This window comes from Bos grunniens, chromosome 10 (assembly GCF_055505025.1).
Source record: "Bos grunniens cultivar Pamir isolate PY7600 chromosome 10, Bosgru_T2T1.0, whole genome shotgun sequence".
NCBI classification, from domain to species: Eukaryota; Metazoa; Chordata; class Mammalia; order Artiodactyla; family Bovidae; genus Bos; species Bos grunniens.
The window spans coordinates 44,678,321-44,700,329 of NC_141174.1; the positions used below are offsets into that span (position 1 = coordinate 44,678,321).

The following is a 22,009-nucleotide window of genomic DNA, read 5'->3' on the forward strand; positions in this document are numbered from 1 at the left end:
GAGAAGCCGTCTAACAGCAAATTATTTTGTTCCCCCTTTTCGTCACAAGTTTGTTCTAGACCATCGAAAGGAGCCCCCTGGAATGAGTGACTCCTCTAGACTCTTTTTTCATGCGTGATGTCACGGATTCCCTGATTTTTCTAGACTGTCTGTCACAAGGTTTCCAGCCTATACTGTGTGTGTGATTTACGTCACTGAGGCAAGAAGTAGAAGGGAGCAAGATACAACTATAAAACCAAGCAGAACGCCAAAAGTGTTAGGATTGAGACACAAAAGTCTATGCACCACAGAAGAAGAAGAAGAGGATGGGTGTTAGGAAGAGGCTGACATAAACGCTGCCTTCAAATAGAGAAAATAACCTGAGCTAAGGCTTAGAAGTGTAAAGTGACAGGATGTGCCAATGTAAGAAGACATAAGAGATGAAGTTTCGATCCCTGGGTGGGAAAGATCCCCTGGAGGAGGAAATGGCAACCCACTCCAGTATTTTTGCCAGAAGAATCCCATGGACAGAGGAGCCCATGGGCTCCAGTCCATAGAGTCTGAAAGAGTCAGACACGACTGAAGCGACCTAGCACCTGGCAGGTTAGAGGAACAAAGATTAGATTAATGTTTAAGTCTGAAGATATATAGGGTGGGGAAAAGGAAAGGTAGTTAACATGAGATGGATACCTGTCAGAAGTTAGTTTGTGGCCAGCCTGAACATGTGGAGTCCTGAATGTTGCACTAAAAAGCTTCGATTTTAGATTTCAATCTGCCCGCAGTGTGTGTAGCTGCGGGTGGGGGGTTGGGGCGAGGAATGTGTACGTGCTCTATCGAGTCATACTCTGCGACCACGGACTGTAACCCGCCAGACTCCTCTGTCCATGGGATTTTCTCGGCAAGAATACTGGAGTGGGTTGCCATTTCCTCCTCCAGGGGATCTTCCTCACCCAGAATTGAACCTTGTCGCCTACATTGGCAGGTCGATTCTTTACCACTGAACCACCTGGGAATCTCGTGGGGTGGGGATGCGGGTGTCCGTCAAATGCTTCAAATGCAGAAATGTATCAACCTCTGCTTCTTTAGAAAGGTGACTTTGTTATCACTGTGAGCATAATTAGAAATTTGGGGAAGACTACAGGAAAAAACCTGGCCAGAGTTGGTAATCTGTTTAGTGAAACGAGTCAAAAGATAATTCCCAGTGACCTAAGGCCTTTTTATTTTCATCTTCAATTAATGGCATAACTGTTCCCCCAGTCATCCAAACTAGAAACTACAAGCTAATTTCACTCCCATTCTCTCTCTTGTCCATATCCAAGGATCACTTTTCCAGGTCTCTAATTCATGCCCTTCATCATCCCTGCTGCCCTTTACCTCATCATTTCTCAAATGATTACTCTAAAAGCCTCCTAACTGGTTTGACAGCTTTTCATCTCCGTGCTCTCCAATCCATCCACAGCTCTGCAGCCTGAGAAACCTTTTTAAGGGAAAAATTCCTCTGCTTAAAATCTCCACTTTCTACAACTTCTGCCTAATCCTCCTATTTTATCTCAGGCTGTTCCCTCACACCCACTATGCTCCAGCCCCACAGAGCTATTTGCTGTGTCTGGGGCATACTGGGTTCTCTTAAGCTTCTGGGTTCATGCTCTTTACTTTCTCCTTCCCCTTGTTGATCTGACAAACCAGAACTTAAAAGTCGGTTACTCAAAACCTTTCCTGTCTATTTCCAAACACCCTGAGGCTTCTTCCTCTTGAAACACACATATCACATAGGGATCTCAGTCTTGGTTTGTGTCTGTTTCTTCTACTGGAGTTGTAGATACTTCAAGTCAGGATCAGTATCTTATTTTCTCTATGTTCTTGATGCCTGAATCATAGTACTCTGTTTGTGCTGAAATACAAGATTTTAAAGTGAGTAACACCCAGTTTTTCCTGAAAAATGTATGGGGTAAAAAAGTACCTGTCAAAAAAAAAAAAAGTACCTGTCAGGGGCTTTCCTGGTGGCCCAGTGGTTGAGAATCCACCTGCCAGTCCAAGAGACACAGGTCCAATCCCCGCTCCAGGAAGATCCCACATGCCTCAGAGCCACTAAACCCTTGTGCCACAACTACTGAGTCAGAGCTTTAGAGACTGTGCTCCACAACAAGAGAAGCCACTGCAATGAGAAGCCCGTGCACCACAATGAGAGAGTAGCCCCTGCTCTCTGCAACTCGAGAAAGCCCCTGCACAGTGACAAAGACCCAACACAGCAAAAAATCAAAAAATCAATCTTTGAAGTGAAAAAAATAAAATAAAATGCTTAAATACGAAGATCAGTCATGCCTACTATAATTCTAGATAAAGTATTAATAGTGATTGAAAAAAAAGTATTTGTCAGTATACATGGGATTTCCCTGATAGCTCAGTTGGTAAAGTATCCACCTGCAATGCAGGAGACCCAAGTTCAATTCCTGGGTCAGGAAGTTTCACTGTTGAAAGGCTAGGCTACCCACTCCAGTATTCTTGGGCTTTCCTTGTGGCTCAGATGGTAAAGAACCTGCCTGCAATGAGGGAGACCTGGGTTCTATATCTGGGTTGTTAAGATCCCTTAGAAAAGGGAAAGGCTACTCACTCCAGTATTCTGGCCTGGAAAACTCCATGGACTGTATAGTTCATGGGGTCACAAAGAGTGGGACACAACTGAGTGACTTTCACTTCACTTCAGTATACATGCATTTATTTGTGTGAGTGTAAAAGCGTTTAAATGATTTTCAATAGTTTTGTGGAAGTATAACATACTTGTGTAAATAAAGTATACCATGTACAGTATGTTGGGTTCCAGGAAATCATGGGTTCTGTATGTTTAACCATATATTACTAACCATGAATAAGTGTTGTTTTTGTTGTTTAGTCTCTAAATCATGTCCAACTATTGCAGCTCCATGGACTGTGGCCCACCAGGCTCCTCTGTCCATGGGATTTCCCAGGCAAGAATACTGGAGTGAGTTGTCATTTCCTTCTCCAGGGGATCTTCCTGACCCAGGGATCACATCCGCATTTCCTGAATTGCAGGCAGATTCTTTACCACTGAGCCACTAGGGAAGCCCATGAAATAAGCCATATTTTTTTTTAAAGGGAAAATATCACAGACAGCAAAATGTACACACAAAAAATGAAACCCCGTACTATGCATGATGCACTATAAAGGCAAGTACTGGTGCTGCATCTTGGTACTAGCAACTAAAAAGCATGCCACAGTATCAAATACATTTGGAATAATTCCTATATATACAGTATGTAGCAGTAAGAATTGGTATAAGGCAAGCAGTTAAATACAGTAAATTTAAATAAATTCCTTTAAAGAAGGTGTAATATGTGTAGACAAACATTTCTGTAAAAACTGGAACAAAATATAAGCAGATTAATAGGTTTGAAGGAATCCCAACATTATGTTCATAAATAAGGCAAATATTTTACTAAACAGTAATACATGTTGAATAACAGGGAAAATGAATATGTGTTATAGAAGCTAGGGTTTTAGTGAATGATAGCTATGTACTAAGAAACGAACAGTTTCTAAGTGTCATAAAGATTTTTAATCTTCACCCTCAAAACTTAAAGAAACATTTCTGAAGCTTGAAAACCATTGCTGCTACTGGACTTTAGATGAATCTCTTAATCATCAGCTTTCACTGCATTAGAGACTGAGTCAAGGAGTTCCCTGGCAGTCCAGTGAGTGGTCAGGACTCATGGCTTTCACTGCCAAGGCCTAGGTTCAGTCCCTGGTCAGAGAACTAAGATCCCACAAGTTGTGCAGTGTGCCCCCCTACCCCCAAAAAAAGAGTCAAAACCATTATCAAACAAAAACTTTTACTCAGATTGTCAAGAGCATTTTTAATTTCACAGTATTTAAATCATTTCACTATTGGCTCTCGTTTTACAACATCCCATGAGGGTTTAGCCCAGTCACACAGTTGTGAGATTAGAGACCTCTTCCTTCTTCCTTTTGGTATCAACTGAAAATCTGAAGGCTGCATCCACCTATACCACTCTTCCTTCACAAATCCTTTAAATGACTTCATGATAGCAAAGCAACACCTTAAACTCGGAACTGGTTAGTTAAGTCTCCTGGAATCACAGCCAAGCCTTTTGTTGTCCAATCTGATCAATCAAAACTCATTCCAGACTAATATGGCAAGTTTCCTTAGTAGCCCACCCACTAGGACAGCTTTACTACATTTAACTGTCTACAGTCATTTCTTCCTAGTTCATCAACCTTTTGCATGGACCTGAAAATAAAGTGGGGATTCTTATTCTGATCTGGTAATTACTTAAAAAAAAAAATTAGAAAAAGTATCAGTTTTGTAACATTAACAATATTTCAATACAGCTGTAAGTTATGGCTTCTCATGTCCACAAGTTTTGTTTTGTTTTGTTTTTTATTAAAGTATAATTGACATATTAGTTTCAGGTACACAACATAAGAATTTGATACTTATACATATTGTAAGTGATCACCACAATAAGTCTAGCTAATATCCATGGCTTCACATAGTTACAAAAATTCTTTTTCTTTTGATGAGAACTTTTAAGACCTCTTCCCTTAGCAACTTCAAATATGCAATATAGTATTATTAACTATAGTCACTATGCTATACATTGCATTTCCATGATTATTTATTTCATAACTATAAGTCAACACATTTTAATAATAAAAATATTGTACCTTTAGGGTTTAATGGAACATTGGCCGTCTAAGGTAGTTTCCCAGCAGTAATCGCATACTCTTGTGCACTAGCTACCCATTGCTGCTGCTGCTGCTAAGTCATTTCAGTCATGTCTGACTCAGTGTGACCCCATAGGCGGCAGCCCACCAGGCTCCCCGCCCCCCCCCACCCCCCCCCCCCCCGGGGATTCTCCAGGCAAGAACACTGGAGTGAGTTACCATTTCCTTCTCCAATGCATGAAAGTGAAAGTGAAAGTGATGTCACTTAGTCGTGTTCAACTCTTAGCGACCCCATGGACAGCAGCCTACCAGGCTCCTCCATCCATGGGATTTTCCAGGCAAGAGTACTGGAGTGGGGTGCCATTGCCTTCTCCGAGCTACCCGTTACTGTGTAGCAAATTACCCCAAAACTTAGTGGCTAAAATCAACAATAAACACACAGTTTCTGTGCCTCAATAATTCATTAGTGGCTTAGTTGGGAGGTTCTAGTTCTTGGAGCGTCTCCAAATGTCAGCCAGATAATAAAAGAAGCTAGACACAAAAGGCCATATATTGCATGATTCATTTTGATTACGTTTTCTGAAAAGGCAAATCTATAGACATAGAAGATTCGTGGTTGCCTGGGGCTGGTGGTGGAATGGGAAGTAACTGCTAATGAGCATGGGGTTTCTTTGCGTGTGACAAAAATATCCTAAAAATAGACTGTGGTCATGGTTGCGCAACTCTGTAAATTTACTAGACATCATTGAATTGTACACTTAAAATGAGTAAATTTTATTATAAATAAACTGTAGGCTCATAAAGCTATCCTAAAAAAGAAGTGTCAGCCAGGGCTACAGTCATCTGAAGGCTTGACTGAAACTGAAGGACCCTTTTCCAAGACAGCACACTCTGATGGCTGGCAGTCTGATCCTGGTGGCTCCGTGGTTACAGGGCAGGGGAGCTTCAGTTCCTGGCTATGCGGTCCTCCCCATAGCATTGTCCACTCCATAGCAGCTGGCTTCCCCAAGAACCAGTGATCCGAGAGAGACCAAGGAGGAAACTGCAATGTCTTTTATAACCTGGCCTCAGAAGTTACACACCATCACTTCCACCATATTTTATTAGAAACACAGGCGAGCCATGATCTAGTGTGGGAGAATATTTTCCAAAACAGTGAATACCAGGAAATGAGAATCACTGGGTGCCACCTTGGGGGCTGACTACCATGCCATGGAACTCAAGGATTTCCTCTTCAAACATTAGAGGGCATCATTTCTGTCATTCTTATTCTTACCTACAGAGGTAACTGGAATTTCTACTTGTAAGCCTAGTGTTATAATGCTGATCTTTAATATGTCTGTTATCAGTTCTTTGTTGTTGTTGTTGCTGAACTGGGTCTTTATTGCTGCACCAGGGGTTTTCTCTAGTTGCAGTGCAAGGGCTTCTCACTGCAGTGGCTTCTCTTGCTGCGGAGCACAGAGCACACGGGCTTAGTTGCTCAGTGGCATGTGGAATCTTCCTGGACCAGGGATTGAACCCATGTCCCCTGCATTGGCAGGCAGATTCTCAACCACTGAACCACCAGGGAAGTCCTATTATCAGTTCTTTATTGGTGAACTATCTGTATGTTTTAAATATTGAATTTGCCAAGTGAGTCCATTTGTTTGAGGGGTCTGATACCCATATTTTTAAATGTTTACTCTAGTTGTGGAGACCTTACAGTTTTCTTACAGATGTCTCACACTTTAAGATGCTATTTTCTTTGGTGGATAGCAATGCATGCCCTGACTCCCCATTACAGATGCAATGAACTGTAGCCTGCCAGGCTTCTCTGTCCATGGGATTCTTCAAGCAAGAAAACTTATGTGGGTTGCCAAGCCCTTCTCCAGGTGATCTTTCCAAACCAGGGATCAAACTCACAACTCACGTCTCCTGTATTGGCAGTCAAGTTCTTTACCACTAATGCCACCTGGGAAGCCCAGGCAGCATCAAATTATTGTCTTCTTGGTGCCTGTATCTCAGAATATTAGTTATTTACTCATACCTTATGCTTTCAGCCTTTTATCTCTAATATGGGTACATTGAACACAGTGCATGTGTGCTAAGTCCCTTCAGTCATGTCCAACTCTTTTCGACAGTATGAACTATAGCCTGCCAGGCTCTCCATGGGACTCCATGGGACTCTCCAGGCAAGAATACTGGAGTGGGTTGCCATGCCCCCACATCCAGGGGATTTTCTGACCCAGGGATCAAACCCGAGTCCCTTGCATCTCCTGAACTGGCAGGTGGGTCCTTTACCACTAGCCCCACATTAAACACAGGGCAATTTTTAAACACTGTTTTGAAGAGTAGGGATGAATCTTATAAGCAGCTGAATAAGGTAAATTTTTATCTACTTGGATTCTTTTGTTGCTAGGATCTGAGAAGACACATCATCTTAGAGGAATTATAGTAAATGGTTCATTTCTTTGCAGAAACTGATTCTACTCTGAATAATAAAATGCTCTATAAACAAAACTTATTTCCTTAAATATCAATGTTTCATAAACTCATTTAAGTGAGAGTTTACAGGGAAACTAATATTTTTGGTTTTAGTTTTTGCCAATTAAATAATTGCTATGTAAATACACCAGACATGACATGAACTGACCCCTGCTTATCTTTCTAGTTTCATTTTTTGATACTCTGAACTCTAAGTATATGTTGCAACCACACTGACAGTTTACTAATTCCTTGGATTTGTCTAGCCTAGAAACTGGCTACCACTCCCATCTAGAAACTCCATCACCACAGTCACCATCGTGTCCACCACACCCTTTGCCTGACTAGTTTCTATTCTCCCTTCTCAGTTGTTGTTTAATCACCAAGTCGTGTCTGACTCTGTGACCCCATGGACTGCAGCATGCCAGGCTTCCCTGTCCTTCCCTATCTCCTGAAGTTTGCTCTAGTTCATCTCTGGAGAGCTGTGCCCAGAGTGAATTGGATCCCTCTGTCATGCACTCCAACCCTTCCCTTATCTGTCCAGAGGGCAGGGCCTGTGTCTTGATGACAAAATGGCTGAGTGCCTTCACCATTATTTGTTTTCTCCTCACTAGAATCCCACATTTTACCTGGAAAATAGATGCCCACATCTCCCAGCCTGCTACCTTGCTCTTTGGTCATGTGGCAAAGTTCTGACAAACAGGATATTAACTGAAGACAAACTATCGCACAATTGCACTCATTTCACAGGCTCACAAAGTAATGCTCAAAATCCTTCCAGCTAGGCTTCAACTTTTAAGCCAGCTTTTTCACTCTCCTCTTTCACTTCCATCAAAAGGCTTTTTAGTTCCTCGTCACTTTCTGCCATAAGGGTGGTGTCATCTGCATATCTGAGGTTACTGATATTTTTCCCGGCAATCTAGATTCCAGCTTGTGCTTCTTCCAGCCCAGCATTTCTCATGATGTACTCTGCATATAAGTTAAACAAGTGGGGTGACAATATAAAGCCTTGATGGACTCCTTTTCCTATTTGGAACCAGCCTGTTGTTCCATGTCCAGTTCTAACTGTTGCTTCCTGACCTGCATACAGGTTTCTCAAGAGGCAGGTCAGGTGGTCTGGTATTCCCATCTCTTTCAGAATTTTCCACAGTTCATTGTGATCCACATAGTCAAAGGCTTTGACATAGTCAATAAAGCAGAAATAGATATTTTTCTGGAACTCTCTTGCTTTTTCTATGATCCAGCAGATGTTGGCAATTTGATCTCTGGTTCCTCTGCCTTTTCTAAAACCAGCTTGAACATCTGGAAGTTCACAGTTCACATATTGCTGAAGCCTGGCTTGGAGAATTTTGAGCATTACTTTACCAGCGTGTGAGATGAGTGCAAATGTGCAGTAGTTTGAGCATTCTTTGGCATTGCCTTTCTTTGGGATTGAAATGAAAAGTGACCTTTTCCAGTTCTGTGGCCACTGCTGAGTTTTCCAAATTTGCTGGCATATTGAGTGCAGCACTTTCACAGCATCATCTTTCAGGATTTCAAATATTCAGACAACATTCAGAAAATGAAGATCATGGCATCTGGTCCCATCACTTCATGGGAAATAGATGGGGAAACAGTGGAAACAGTGTCAGACTTTTATTTTTCTGGGCTCCAAAATCACTGCAAATGGTGACTGCAGCCATGAAATTAAAAGACGCTTACTCCTTGGAAGAAAATTTATGACCAACCTAGATAGCGTATTGAAAAGCAGAGACATTACTTTGCCAACAAAGGTCCATCTAGTCAAGGCTATGGTTTTTCCAATGGTCATGTATGGATGTGAGAGTTGGACTGTAAAGAAAGCTGAGCACTGAAGAATTGATGCTTTTGAACTGTGGTGTTGGAGAAGACTCTTGAGAGTCCCTTGGACTGCAAGGAGATCCAACCAGTCCATTCTGAAGGAGATCAGCCCTGGGATTTCTTTGGAAGGAATGATGCTAAAGCTGAAACTCCAGTACTTTGGCCACCTCATTCGAAGAGTTGACTCATTGGAAAAGACTCTGATGCTGGGAGGGATTGGGGGCAAGAAGAGAAGGGGACAACAGAGGATGAGATGACTGGATGGCATCACTGACTCAATGGATGTGAGTCTGAGTGAACTCTGGGAGTTAGTGATGGACAGGGAGGCCTGGCGTGCTGTGATTCATGGGGTCACAAAGAGTCGGACACGACTGAGCGACTGAACTGACTGACTGAGGCTTCAACAGTACATGAACCGAGAACTTCCAGATGTTCAAGCAGGATCTAGAAAAGGCAGAGGAACTAGAAATCAAATTGCCAACATCTGCTGGATCATAGAAAAAGCAAAGGAATTCCAGAAAAACAGCTGCTTCATTGACTAAGTGAAAGCCTTTGACTGTGTGGATCACAACAAGCTGTGGAAAATTCTTAAAGAAATGGGAATACCAGACCACCTTACCTACCTCCACCAGAACCTGTATGCAGGTCAAGAAGCAACAGTTAGAACCAGACATGGAACAATGGACTGGTTCCAAATTGGAAAAGGACTACGTCAAGGCTGTATATTGTCACCCTGATTATTTAACTTATATGCAGAATACATCATGTGAAATGCTGGGCTGGATGAAGCACAAGCTGGAATCAAGATTGCTGGGAGAAATATAAATAACTTCAGATATGCAGATGACACAACCCTCATGGCAGAAAGTGAAGAAGAATTGAAGAGCTTCTTGATGAAGTTGAAAAAGGAGAGTGAAAAAGCTGGCTTAAAACTCAACATTCAAAAAATGAAGATTATGTCATCAGGTCCCATTACTTCATGGCAAATAGATGGGAAAACAATGGAAATAGTGACTTCATTTTCTTGAGCTCCAAAATCACTGTTGGCTGTGACTGCAGCCACAAAATTAAAAAACACTTGGTACTTGAAAGAAAAACTATGACAAACCTAGACAGCATATTAAAAAGCAAAGACATCACTTTGCCTACGAAGTTTCATATAGTCAAAGCTGTGGTTTTCCCAGTAGTCATATGGTTGTGAGAGCTGGACCATAAAGAAGGCTGAGTGAGCACCAAAGGATTGATGCTTTCCATCTGCGTTGTGGGAAAATACAATTGAGAGTCCCATCAACAGCAAGGAGATCAAACCAGTCAATCCTAAAATAAATCAACCCCGACTATTCATTGGAAGGGACTGATGCTAATGCTGAAGCTCTAATACTTTGGCCACCTGGTGTGAAGAGCCAATTCATTGGAAAAGACCCTGATGCTGGGAAAGACTGAAGGCAAACGGAGAAGGGGACAAGAGAGGATGAGATGGTTGGATGGCATCACCAACTCAATGAACGTGAGTTTGAGCAAACCCCAGGAAATGGTGAAGGACAGGGAAGCCTGGTGTGCTACAGTCCATGGGGTCGCAAAGAGTCAGACACGACTGAACAGTTGAACAACAACAAACTGAAGACGAGATATACAACAGTTTCTGGAAATTTTCCTTACAAGGTAGTCATCATAGCCTTGATGCCTTCTCCTTCCTCCTTCCCTCCTGTTTCTCTAGAATATAGATGCAATGGCTGGAGCTCTGTTTTGGCACATGTGGATGAGGCTCAACCCCAAGGATGGCAGAGTAGAAAGTTTGGACACTTTCCTCTGAGTCCCAGACAACTGTGGAGCCATCTTTCCACATCTGGATTTTTACATGAGAGAGAAATAAAGATAGTCTTGTTTAAGCCACTATTTTTTGTGAATGCTGTTAGAATCGTTTCAAATCCTAACTCATATTTTTAGCTCTTTTTTTTAGTTCCTAAAGCCTGGCAGAGTGCCTAGAACACAGTAGGAACTCAAGAAATGTTTATTAAGCCAAGTAGTTATTAGCTGGATTGGGGGTACATTATGTAAATTGAGTTAGTAAAAATTTGACAAATACTTTAGAGCTCACATATCTTTCCAAGACCCCAGAAAACAAAATACCCCATCCACTGGGGAGGGACAGATAGTGGTTGTGGGGCTAAAGGCCAGTGGCTTTGAGATGAGGAACAATAGTTGAAATTAGTTAGCAAAACTTAGGTGTGGCCTGCTGAGGCATACACAGACCATTCCATGCCTCTGGAGAAATGAATTGAGTTTGCTGGCATGGGGCTTGAGAAAATAAATGTTTAAATAGACAGTAATAGGTGTCTAAATAGGGACTAATCTGGTCCTAGAGTTAGAGAATGAAATGAACTGAGTATGTTCTTCTGGTTGCTGGAAAAGAATACAATCATGCAAATAGCTAGGCATGAGGGTATTGAGACCACCAAGTACAGCACTCTTAGGGACAGGCCAAGATGATTAAAAGACTGGGCCTCTTAACACCACATCCCTCAAGAGAGGTGACAGTGAACAGGAATCAGCACTTCCTCATAATATCCCCTCCTTCAAGAAAGAATTCATATCTGAAGGCAGAAACAAAAAAGGAAACTCAGGAGGGTCTGGCTCTAATGGTGATGGTAATCACAGTGTGTGTTTGCCAGTGTGGGGGTGTACTGATATGCATGAGGTAGTAACCCAAAATCCGAAGTTCTGACTTAACTCTACTTTTAATCTATTTCTAAATGTTGCATTTGTATAGGCATGTTCCTGTGACCTCTTGTGGAGCAAGACTGTAAAAACTGTTCAAGGACAAATGTTCAGGATGTATTAAAGTTTTATTATGTACTTTAACAAGCAGATTGTAAAAAGAAATAGCCATCCACCAACAGAGGAATGGATAAGCTGTGATATATACATCCACTCAAATGCTATTCAGCCACAATGAGGCATGAAGTACTGATACATGCTGTAATGTGCTGAACCTCAGAAAACGTATGTTCGGGGAAAGACGACAGACTCAGAAGGTCACATATTGTATGATTCTGTTTATATGAAGTAGCCAAAATGGGTAAATCCAGAGATGTGGGAAACAGATTGGCAGTAGCCAGAGGGTGGGAGTGGATGGAATGGGGAGTAACTGTTTAATGGGTACCAGATCCCTTTTTGCAGTGATGAAAATGTTTTGCAACAAGATCCCCAGACCTGCTCACTTTTAAATGGCTAACTTTATGTTGTGTGAATTTCACTTTGATTTTTAAAATTGAAAGACAGAAGTAGCCATTTTCTTATAAATTAAAAAAAAAACAAACTCTCTGTGTGAACAAAGAAAAAATCCTGAAAGGTATGTTAACAGTTCTTGTGTCTAGTTGGTAGAATTATTAAAAACAAGTTTAATTTTAATCTTTTTGCCCATTTTTTTTCCAATTTTTCCACAATGAACACATGTATTTCTTTTTATATTGAGAAAAAATATAAATGATGGCATTTAAGTCTATTAATAGATTTAATTAGGAAACCATGCTCATGATTAACATTATGTAGTTAATCTGTGGCAGTTTTCCTATTGCAGAATTAAATTTTCAATAAGAATAAGGGGTTGTGGGATATATTTCACTATTTTTAAAATACAATAATTTGTACACATACACACAAAATTTCAAATATGAATGAAAATATGTCTAAATTTGTTAAGAAGACAAGCATTTCAGTTCTAAATCCTGAATAAGTCCTGATTGTGGTGTTGAAAAAGACTCTTGGGTGTCCCCTGGACTGCAAGGAGATCAAACCAGTCAATCCTAAAGGAAATCAAGCCTAAATATTCATTGGAAGGGCTGATGCTGAAGCTGAAGCTGAAGCTCTAATACTTTGGCCACCTGATTCGAAGAGCCAACTCAGTGGAAAAGACCCTAATGCTGGGAAAGATTGAAGGCAAAAGGAGAAGGGGGTGGCAGAGAGATTACATGGTTAGTTAGCACCACCAACTCATGTCCACACAATGAACATGAATTCGAGCAAACTCCGGGAGATAGTGAAGATCAGAGAAAGCTGGCATGCTGCAGTCCATGGGGTCGCAGAGTTGTACATGACTTGTGGACTGAACAACAAGCTCTAAATCCCCAGTAAATCTACATAGAGTATGTGTTGTGATACCTAAAGGGGTCAAATCCCTACTGGGCCTTTGATCCTAGAGCTGATGATGACTTCCATGGGATACCACAGTATCAGGAGGGCTAACTCCAAGGTCTCCCCACATCTTAAAAGTGGTTGAAGAGCCAGTGAGAGCTCTAAGGCTCATTTGGAAGAACAGGAAGCCTCTTGTGAAAATTTGGCAGGAAATGAGGACTAACGGCCCTCAAAAAAGGAGGTGGCTCTAAGTAAAACGGGTTGGACAACACTGGTGCATCTGATCCATGCTGCCTGAGGCCCCAAGAGTGGCCACATCTTTGCTCCTAGCTGGAAGATATTCAGCATCTCGCTTTCCCAGTATTTTAAACTGTCCTCAGTACATGTCTCCGGAGAAGACAATGGCACCCCACTCCAGTACTCTTGCCTGGAAAATCCCATGGATGGAGGAGCCTGGTAGGCTGCAGTCCATGGGGTCGAGAAGAGTCAGATACAACTAAGTGACTTCACTTTCACTTTTCACTTTTCACTTTCATGCATTGGAGAAGGAAATGGCAACCCACTCCCGTGTCCTTGCCTGGAGAATCCCAGGGACGGGGGAGCCTGGTGGGCTGCCATCTATGGGATCGCACAGAGTCGGACACGACTGAACTGACTTAGCAGCAGCAGTACATGTCTCATTCAAAAATGAATTATGACAAAGTCGTAAAATAAAGGTTTATATCTCTAGTTTTTTTTTTTTAATGCCTCTTAAGCATTGGGAGCCAAGGGGAATCCCTCAACAGACCCCACAGCTACTCTGTTTTGACTGCAGTTTTTCTTTCCCTCCATCTTCTCTCCTAACTACAATTTCACCTCAATTCAACTCTTCTTTCAAACTCCAGCTTAAAAGTCCCCTCCTGGGTGAAATCTTCCCTCCCCAGTGATGGCAAATAAATTGATCCCACATTGTGTTCCCCAGTCTTTGTGCCTCCTTTACAGGACTTATCACATTATTTCTATTAAAGTATACTTTTTCAAAGACTTAAAATCACTATTCCCATGCAAATACAAAATGAAATTGTGCCAAAGATTTTATTCAACTCATTCATTAATGAGAAAACCAGAAAGATGTTAAAGCAAGTTCATTTTGACTGAGAGATTTATATGTTCTGCCTGGTAAAATTCATTTGCATTGCTAGGAACGTGAATTATTTGTATTGCTATTAGCTTCCTAAAATTTAACTTCTACTCTCACAGTTTTAAAATAGTCTAGTCAATAGAAGAATCAGTAAAATAGAATAAGATAATCCCTAAGTTTCCCCCAGACAATGCCCAACACTCTACTGAAAGGACATCCAATCATTTCTTTTGACCATCTCCAAGTCTTGAATGTTTCTTGGCACTTTATCACTTGGATATCTGTCTACAGGCCTGCTAGAATAAGAGCTCAGAGCTAGATCTTCAGATACTTGTTCAATACTGAGCTCCTTTGTGCCAAGCTCCAAGCAAAGATTTTAACAGACACAAATGTGACACAAAGGCAGAAAAGTATCTTCCCAGAGCAACCTATTTAGCATATGTTAAACATATGTAAGCAAATAATTTACGTACAATATATAAGAGCTATATGGTTAGGACTTCTCTCAAAGTCCAGTGGTTAAGACTCCAGGCTTCCAATGCTGGGGGTGTGGGTTTGATCCCTAGCCAGGAAACTAATGCTGTGTGGCACAGTCAAAAAGGGCAAAAAAAAAGAGCTATATCATTGAGGAAAATTGATCTGCAATATCACCAAAATGGAACAGTGAGAGAACTGGGAAAGAAAAGGCACAATTGGCATTTTCTTAAGAAAGAAGTGATCCTACTCATTCCTAAGGCAAAATCCACTCGTGATTTCCCAAAGAATTCAATCCAACCACACAAACACACACACAAATTTTTAAATGCCACTCACCATTTGTATGTTGGGAACAGGGAAACTGAAGAAGCTACAAAGAAGAGGAGAGAATATTGATAGGTAATATTTACTGAGCACATTATCTTTAACCCTTACAAGCACCTAATGACCTAGATACTTTTATGAATCTGTGAATGAGAGGAAATTTTCCACCCTGCCTCTTGAGTTCTTGTGGCTAGACTAATAATAAAATTGACCCAAGAAAGATTAACATGAGAAAAAGAAACAAATTTAATTCTTGTGTACAGAAGTGCTAAGTCAATTTGATCGTGTCTGACTCTGTGTGACCCTATGGACTGGAGCCCGCCAGGCTCCTCTGTCCATGGGATTCTCCAGGCAAGAATACTGCAGTGGGTTGCCACGATCTCCTCCAGGATATCTTCCCAACCCAGGGATCGAACCCAAAACACTTGCATATCCTTCATTGGCAAGTGTGTTCCTTTACCACTAACACCAGAACTAGGACCTAAGAAGTGCTCAAAGCAGGCAGATTTTATATTTTGTAGACAAAGAAACAATACATTTGTGAGGAATTAACAGAATAAATAAATCAGGCTTTGAATGCTTCATCAGTGAAGCATCTAAACAAAGTTTGGGCTTGGGGTAGTAAATTAAAAGTAAGAAGATTTGTTCATATTCAACCTTGCCTGCCATTTCAGTAAACAAAAGCTGTTGTGGGTCCTAAAGCCATCAGCCACTGGAGTTGGCCCTGATGGTGCGCCCTGAGGGGAATTCAGGATGGAGAAAAACTGAATACAGGCCCTAGACAGTTAAGATGCATATTAAGGAATGATTTCAATAAGTCCAGATTCTTACATCTTCCTTTACATAGAGAAGCACTAAAATCAGTAATTTGAGATGCTGTTTTTTTGTAATTAGCAGTAGTCTTTTGATGTTTGACTGCATGTTTTGTTTTGAGCAAGAACCCCTATATAGCCTGGTTCCTTTCTTAGCTCTTTAGAACAATTCCTCGGGCTGTCTGAGAGGCTGCCATCCCAGCTACAGTCCTCACTAAGGTGACCAAATAAAATATAATTCCCAACTTGCAGGCTATACTTTTTTTTTTTTTTTTCAGTCAACACTCCAGAAATAGAGAGTGCACCTTTCATATGAGAGATTTATTTCCTACTTTCAGGAGACAGAAAGGAGGACCAAAGTCCCTCCTGCACTGATCACTTCTTAAGTAACTTTAGTTCAAAAATAATCAATAGGCCATTGAGGAGTATTTTGAAGCAGCCTGCCCTGGGCCCCAACAAATCCCTTTTTATAGATGAGGAAACCAAAGAACACTGAGGTCACACAGTGCTAAATCTTGCCCTCTAGGAGCTTAGAGTCTAATGAAGCAAGAAAAAAATAACAAAAACCACACAGTCACACAAAAGCAATAATAGTAATAGGAACTGCTGCTGCTAAGTCGATTCAGTTGTGTCCGACTCTGTGAGACCCCATAGACGACAGCCCAACAGACTTCCCCGCCCCTGGGATTCTCCAGGCAAGAACTACATAGTAATAAATATGTAATAGGAACTACATAGTAATAATTAATTGTGCCAAATATAACAGACGTATTTTGGGATGCCAATCTAAACCACACCCCTTCTTTGAAATTGTCTCCATCTACCTTCTCTGTTGAAAGAAGGAAATTAACTGATGACTCTTGTCCCATATGACTGCCACAAAGGCAGAATTACATCAGCTAGCTGGGTCAGGGTTCCTCACCTATTCAAATGAGAACTGACATACTGGCTGGCTGGGCAGATCAGATTCTTGGAGCTGGGAATGAAAACTTGGGACATAGAGCCGAATCATGATGGGTATAGGACTTCAAAGGTCTTGTAAATATAGAACTGACATGAACACAAGAGCAGGCCAAACAATGATGTCTAAATGAACCCCAAAGTCTGGGCTACTGGGAACCAGGAAACAAAGTAGAGTGCAATAGGAACCATTACCAATGGAATTCATAGACTCTGGCCTTGTACTTTCATCAAGTGCTAATCCTGTGTGGCCCATTTCCTTTTCTTTTCTGGATGTCCATGAAATACCTGCTTTATCCATTTTTTTTTAAGGATAATAATAAGGGAACTGGCTTTCATTCACTTATTTATCCATTTATATTTATTTACTTGGTTGCTCCAGGGCTTAGCTGTGGCACTAGGGATCTTTGATCTTAACTGCAGCATTCAGGATCTTTAGTTGTGGCGTTTGAACTCTTAGTTGCATGATATGGGATCTAGTTTCCTGACCAGGTATCAAATCCGTGCCCTCTGCATTGGGAGTGCAGTCCTGGGAGTACACTGGACCACCAGGGAAGTCCCTGCTTAATGCTGTTTATAAACACTCTCCTTGGGACTGGATGAAGCACAAGCTAGAATCAAGATTCCTGGGGAAAATATCAGTAACCTCAGATATGCAGACGACACCACTATTATGGGAGAAAGCAAAAAAGAACTAAAAAGCCTCATCATGAAAGTGAAAGAGGAGAGTGAAAAAGTTGGCTTAAAACTCAATATTCAGAACACTAAGATCATGACATCTGGTCCCATCACTTCTTGGCAAATAGATGGGGAAACAGTGACAGACTTTATTTTGGGGGGCACCAAAACCACTGTAGGTGGTGACTACAGCCGTGAATTAAAAGACACTTGCTCCTTGGAAGAAAAGCAACCTAGACAGCATATTAAAAACAGAGACATTACTGTCTAGTCAAAGCTATGGTTTTTTCCAGGAGTCATGTATGGATGTGAGAGTTGGACAATAAAGCTGAGTGCCGAAGAACTGATGCTTTTGAACTGTGGTGTTGGATAAGACTCTTGAGAGTCCCTTGAACTGCAAGGAGATCCAACCAGTCCATCCTAAAGGAAATCAGTCCTGAATATTCATTGGAAGGACTGATGCTGAAGCTGAAACTCCAATACTTTGGCCACCTGATGCAAAGAAATGAGATGCGCCAGGGCTTCAGTGGTGAGCTTCGCCAGCCCCTCCCCCAGGAGACCATTGCAGTCAGCCAGCCCCTGCTCCTTGGTAACCATGTGTGACCGAAAGGCCGTTATCAAGAATGCCGATATGTCGGAGGAGATGCCACAGGACTCGGTGGAGTGTGCTACTCAGGCATTGGAAAAGTATAATATACAGGACATTGCGGCCCATATCAAGAAGGAATTTGACAAGAAGTACAACCCCACCTGTCACTGAATCGTGGGGAGGAACTTCGGTAGTTGTGTGACACATGAAACCAAACACTTCATCTACTTCTACCTGGGCCAAGTAGCCATTCTCCTGTTCAAATCTGGTTAAAAGCATGGACTGTGCCATACACCCAGTGATCCATCCAAAAACAAGGACTGCAGCCTAAATTCCAAATACCAGAGACTGAAGTCTTCACCTTGCCTAAGGGAACACCTCCATCTTTGAACCTTTATTGTGTTTTGTACAGGACATTCTCTGTACTAGTTTGTGGTTATAAAGCAATTAGTAAAACAGCTTACATTTGTATTTATTTTCTATTCCATACCTCTCTGCCCCATGTTTTTTCTCTTCAAAATCCATTCCTTTAAAGAAATAAATCTGTTGGAGAAGTGTGCGTTAAAAACAAGAAAAAAAAATGAAAAGACCCTGATGGTGGGAAAGACTGAAGGTAGGAGGAGAAGGGGAGGACAGAGCATGAGATGGTTGGATGGAATCACCGACTCAATGGATATGAGTCTGAGTAAACTCCAGGAGTTGGTGATGGACAGGAAGGCCTAGCATGCTGCAGTCCATGTGGTCGCAAAGAGTCAGACACGACTGAGGGACTGAACTGAACTGACTGCCCTTCTGTTTTATGTGATCAGTCCTAACTTGTCAGAGTCATGGAATATGCATTAGACAAAGAAGTGTGAAGAGCATACAGAAAAAAGAAGCAACAAATCCATAGCATTCTCAAAGACGGCCAAGCACCTCGTAGAGACTGAAGAGCGGCTCCATGATTATCTCTGTAGGCTCCTAAACTGAGGTTCTGCTCAATTAGCCTTTCTTTACTTGAGTTGGCTCCTTTTCCCCCTGTACTGCCTCTTACCTAGAGGTTTCCTCCCATCTCTCCAGCACGGATGTGTGAGTGTACTTCTACACTCCTGTACTCCTTTATTTCCAGTTGGCTGGGTGACTTTCTCACTGATTTGAGCTGAAGACACGAGGAGTACCAAGTCCAAAGCTAGCAGGCCATACAATTTTATTTTAGACAGACACTATTCAGATTGTAACTTTACTAAATATTTTTTCATAGCAGACATTAGATTGCTTTTAATTTTAAATACCTGGACAGTTGTAGGGAGAAGTCTAAATTAAGAAAGCCATAATTCCCTAAAATTCTTTCAGTTGTAGAACAAAATCACATTACTTTTATAAAACTAAAAATTATCAGAGCTTTGGCCATTGGCTTGTTGCTAATCATTCCAATGGGAAAATTTTTCTTTTTTCTCTTTTTTTGCACCATGCCACTTGGCTTACAGGATCTTAGTTCCCCAACCAGGGATCAAACCTGGGCTCCCTGCAGTGAAAGCGCAGAGTCCTAACCACTGATTGTTGTTATTGCTGTTGTTTGGTCACTAAGTCATGTTCAACTCTCTTGCAATCCCATGGACTATAATCTACGAAGCTCTTCTGTCTATGGGATTTTCCAAGCAAGAATACTGCAGTGGATTGCCATCTCCTTTTCCAGGGAATCTTCCTGCATTGGCAGGAAGGTTCTTTACCACTGACCCACCAGGAAAGTCCCTTCTACCCACTGGACCACCAGGGAATTCCCCTTTTGACATTTTCAAGCTACAAAATCACACCTGGATTCAGCTTTTCTACACTTTGCTCTTTCAATAAGATGTTTTTCTCTGCGTTACTAGCTTCTAACAGATTTTGACTTTTTGTTTTAATTTTTGAGTGAGTTTGTGTTGTAATTGATCATTTGCTAGCTTTAGAACACTTTTCTTATTTTTGTTTTATTTTTCAATAGTTTTAGATCCTGATCAATATGTTGGCAGGGGTTTATGAATTAATTGTGCCTAAGTGAGCAAGGTAATATTAGTTTGAGAGTATCTCACTACATAGAACTTGATGATATGAATGTGATAGGATCCTGCCTGAACCCTAAAAGGAGTCAGTATGGTGAAATGAACACCCAGGGATAATCACACCAGCCTTATAATAAGTTATCTACACCTTTCAGCTCAATCAGTTGTTATTTCTGCCTTCAATTTTCTCCATCCCACCCATATTTCAAAAATTTCAACAAAATTGGAATAATATGACAGAAAGGGATGAAGGTGAGGGTTTATTCTGGACTACCATCTAGTCTTCTGGGTTCACAACATTTCTTTTCACCTTGTAATTCATGTTCTGGTTTTTTTCTATATAAGAATCTGAGTCTGCTAAGAACGTATATACATATCTCATTCACTGATCAGGTGAAAAAGGATAGTTCTGAGAGATGAAAGAAACATCTTTTGTATTTCATCTACTCTAAAGTGCCATCAACTCTAAGAATACCGTTATATTACAGAACAAAGGAAAGAACAAAACTGTCAACGAAACCACGGACTCACACTGAGCTAATTGTAGAAGCATCACCTGGAAAGTTGGTTAAGATCCAAGATCATGGACACTACTGCTAGAAATTCTGATTGAGTAGGAGGTGCAGTTTTCCCCTGGTGTTTCTAATGAACAAAATCCCAAGTAGCAGGCAGCATCACATGAAGCTAGGGAAATATGCTAGGTTCAAATCCTAGATCTGCTGCTGCTGCTAAGTCGCTTCAGTCGTGTCCGACTCTGTGTGACCCCATAGCCCCACCAGGCTCCCCCGTCCATGGGATTCTCCAGGCAAGGACACTGGAGTAGGTTGCCATTTCCTTCTCCAATGCATGAAAGTGAAAAGTGAAAGTGAAGCCACTCAGTCGTGTCTAACTCTTCTCGACCCCGTGGACTGCAGCCTACCAGGCTCCACTCCCATGGGATTTTCCAGGCAAGAGTACTGGAGTCGGGTGCCGTTGCCTTCTCCAATCCTAGATCTACCACTTGCTAATTATGTGACCTTGAGCACATTAACCATGCCACACCCTGTCTTTTCTAATCTGTTTAATGGAGGTGATAGTAGTGCCTGTCTCATGGGTTTTTGTAAGAATTAAGTAAATTAATACCTAGGAATTCAATTTTTTTAATGTGTGTTTATTTTTAAATATAAAATACTTAGGATACTGCCTAGAATAGAGTAACTGCTATATAAGTGTTGAAATGTTTCTGGTCAAATTTGATAATAATAACAAAAAAAATCATTATTATTGGGGGGCTTCCCAGGTGACACAGTGGTAAAGAATCCAGCTGCTCATGCAGGAAATGGAAGAGATTTGGGTTTAATCCCTGGGCAGGGAAGATCCCCCAGAAAAGGAAATGGCAACCCACTACAGTATTCTTGCCTAGAAATCCCATGAACAGAGGAGCCTAGTGGGCTATAGTCCATGGGGTAGCAAAGAGTCGTACGATACGGCCTAGCATAGAATAAGTGCTATGTAAGTGTTTAAGTGTTTCAAGTCAAATTTAATAATAACAAAAAGTTATTACATTTCGCCTAACAAAGACATCTGTATCACTGAGACACTATAAAGCCTAGGGACAATACTGGTGAAAGTATCAAAAGACCATTATTGAACACTTACTACAAACCAAGTGCTCAAAAAATGGTATCTCTCTTTTTGCCTTGTATGTTTGAAGAATTCAATACAAATTTATAATAGAATTATAATCTGGTTCCTGTTTCCTAACTAAATCATCAGGAAAGGTATCAATATCACTGAGTCCTTTCAGGAAAACACTAAGTATCTTTTATAATGATAAAGTGAAAGTGGCTCACTAGTGTCTGACTCTTTGCCACTCCATGGACTATACAGTCCATAGAATTCTCCAGGCACTGGAGTGGGTAGCCTTTC

General features: G+C 41.3%; 1 pseudogene across 1 annotated transcript; it reads left to right on the forward strand.

Annotated features, from left to right (window-relative positions):
- Window positions 1–18,026: 18,026 nt before the first annotated feature.
- On the forward strand, window positions 18,027–18,622 carry LOC147364447 (dynein light chain 1, cytoplasmic pseudogene; annotated as a pseudogene). The gene has a single exon (XR_015133555.1). The product of XR_015133555.1 is annotated as a dynein light chain 1, cytoplasmic pseudogene (transcript).
- The last annotated feature ends 3,387 nt before the right edge of the window (window positions 18,623–22,009 follow it).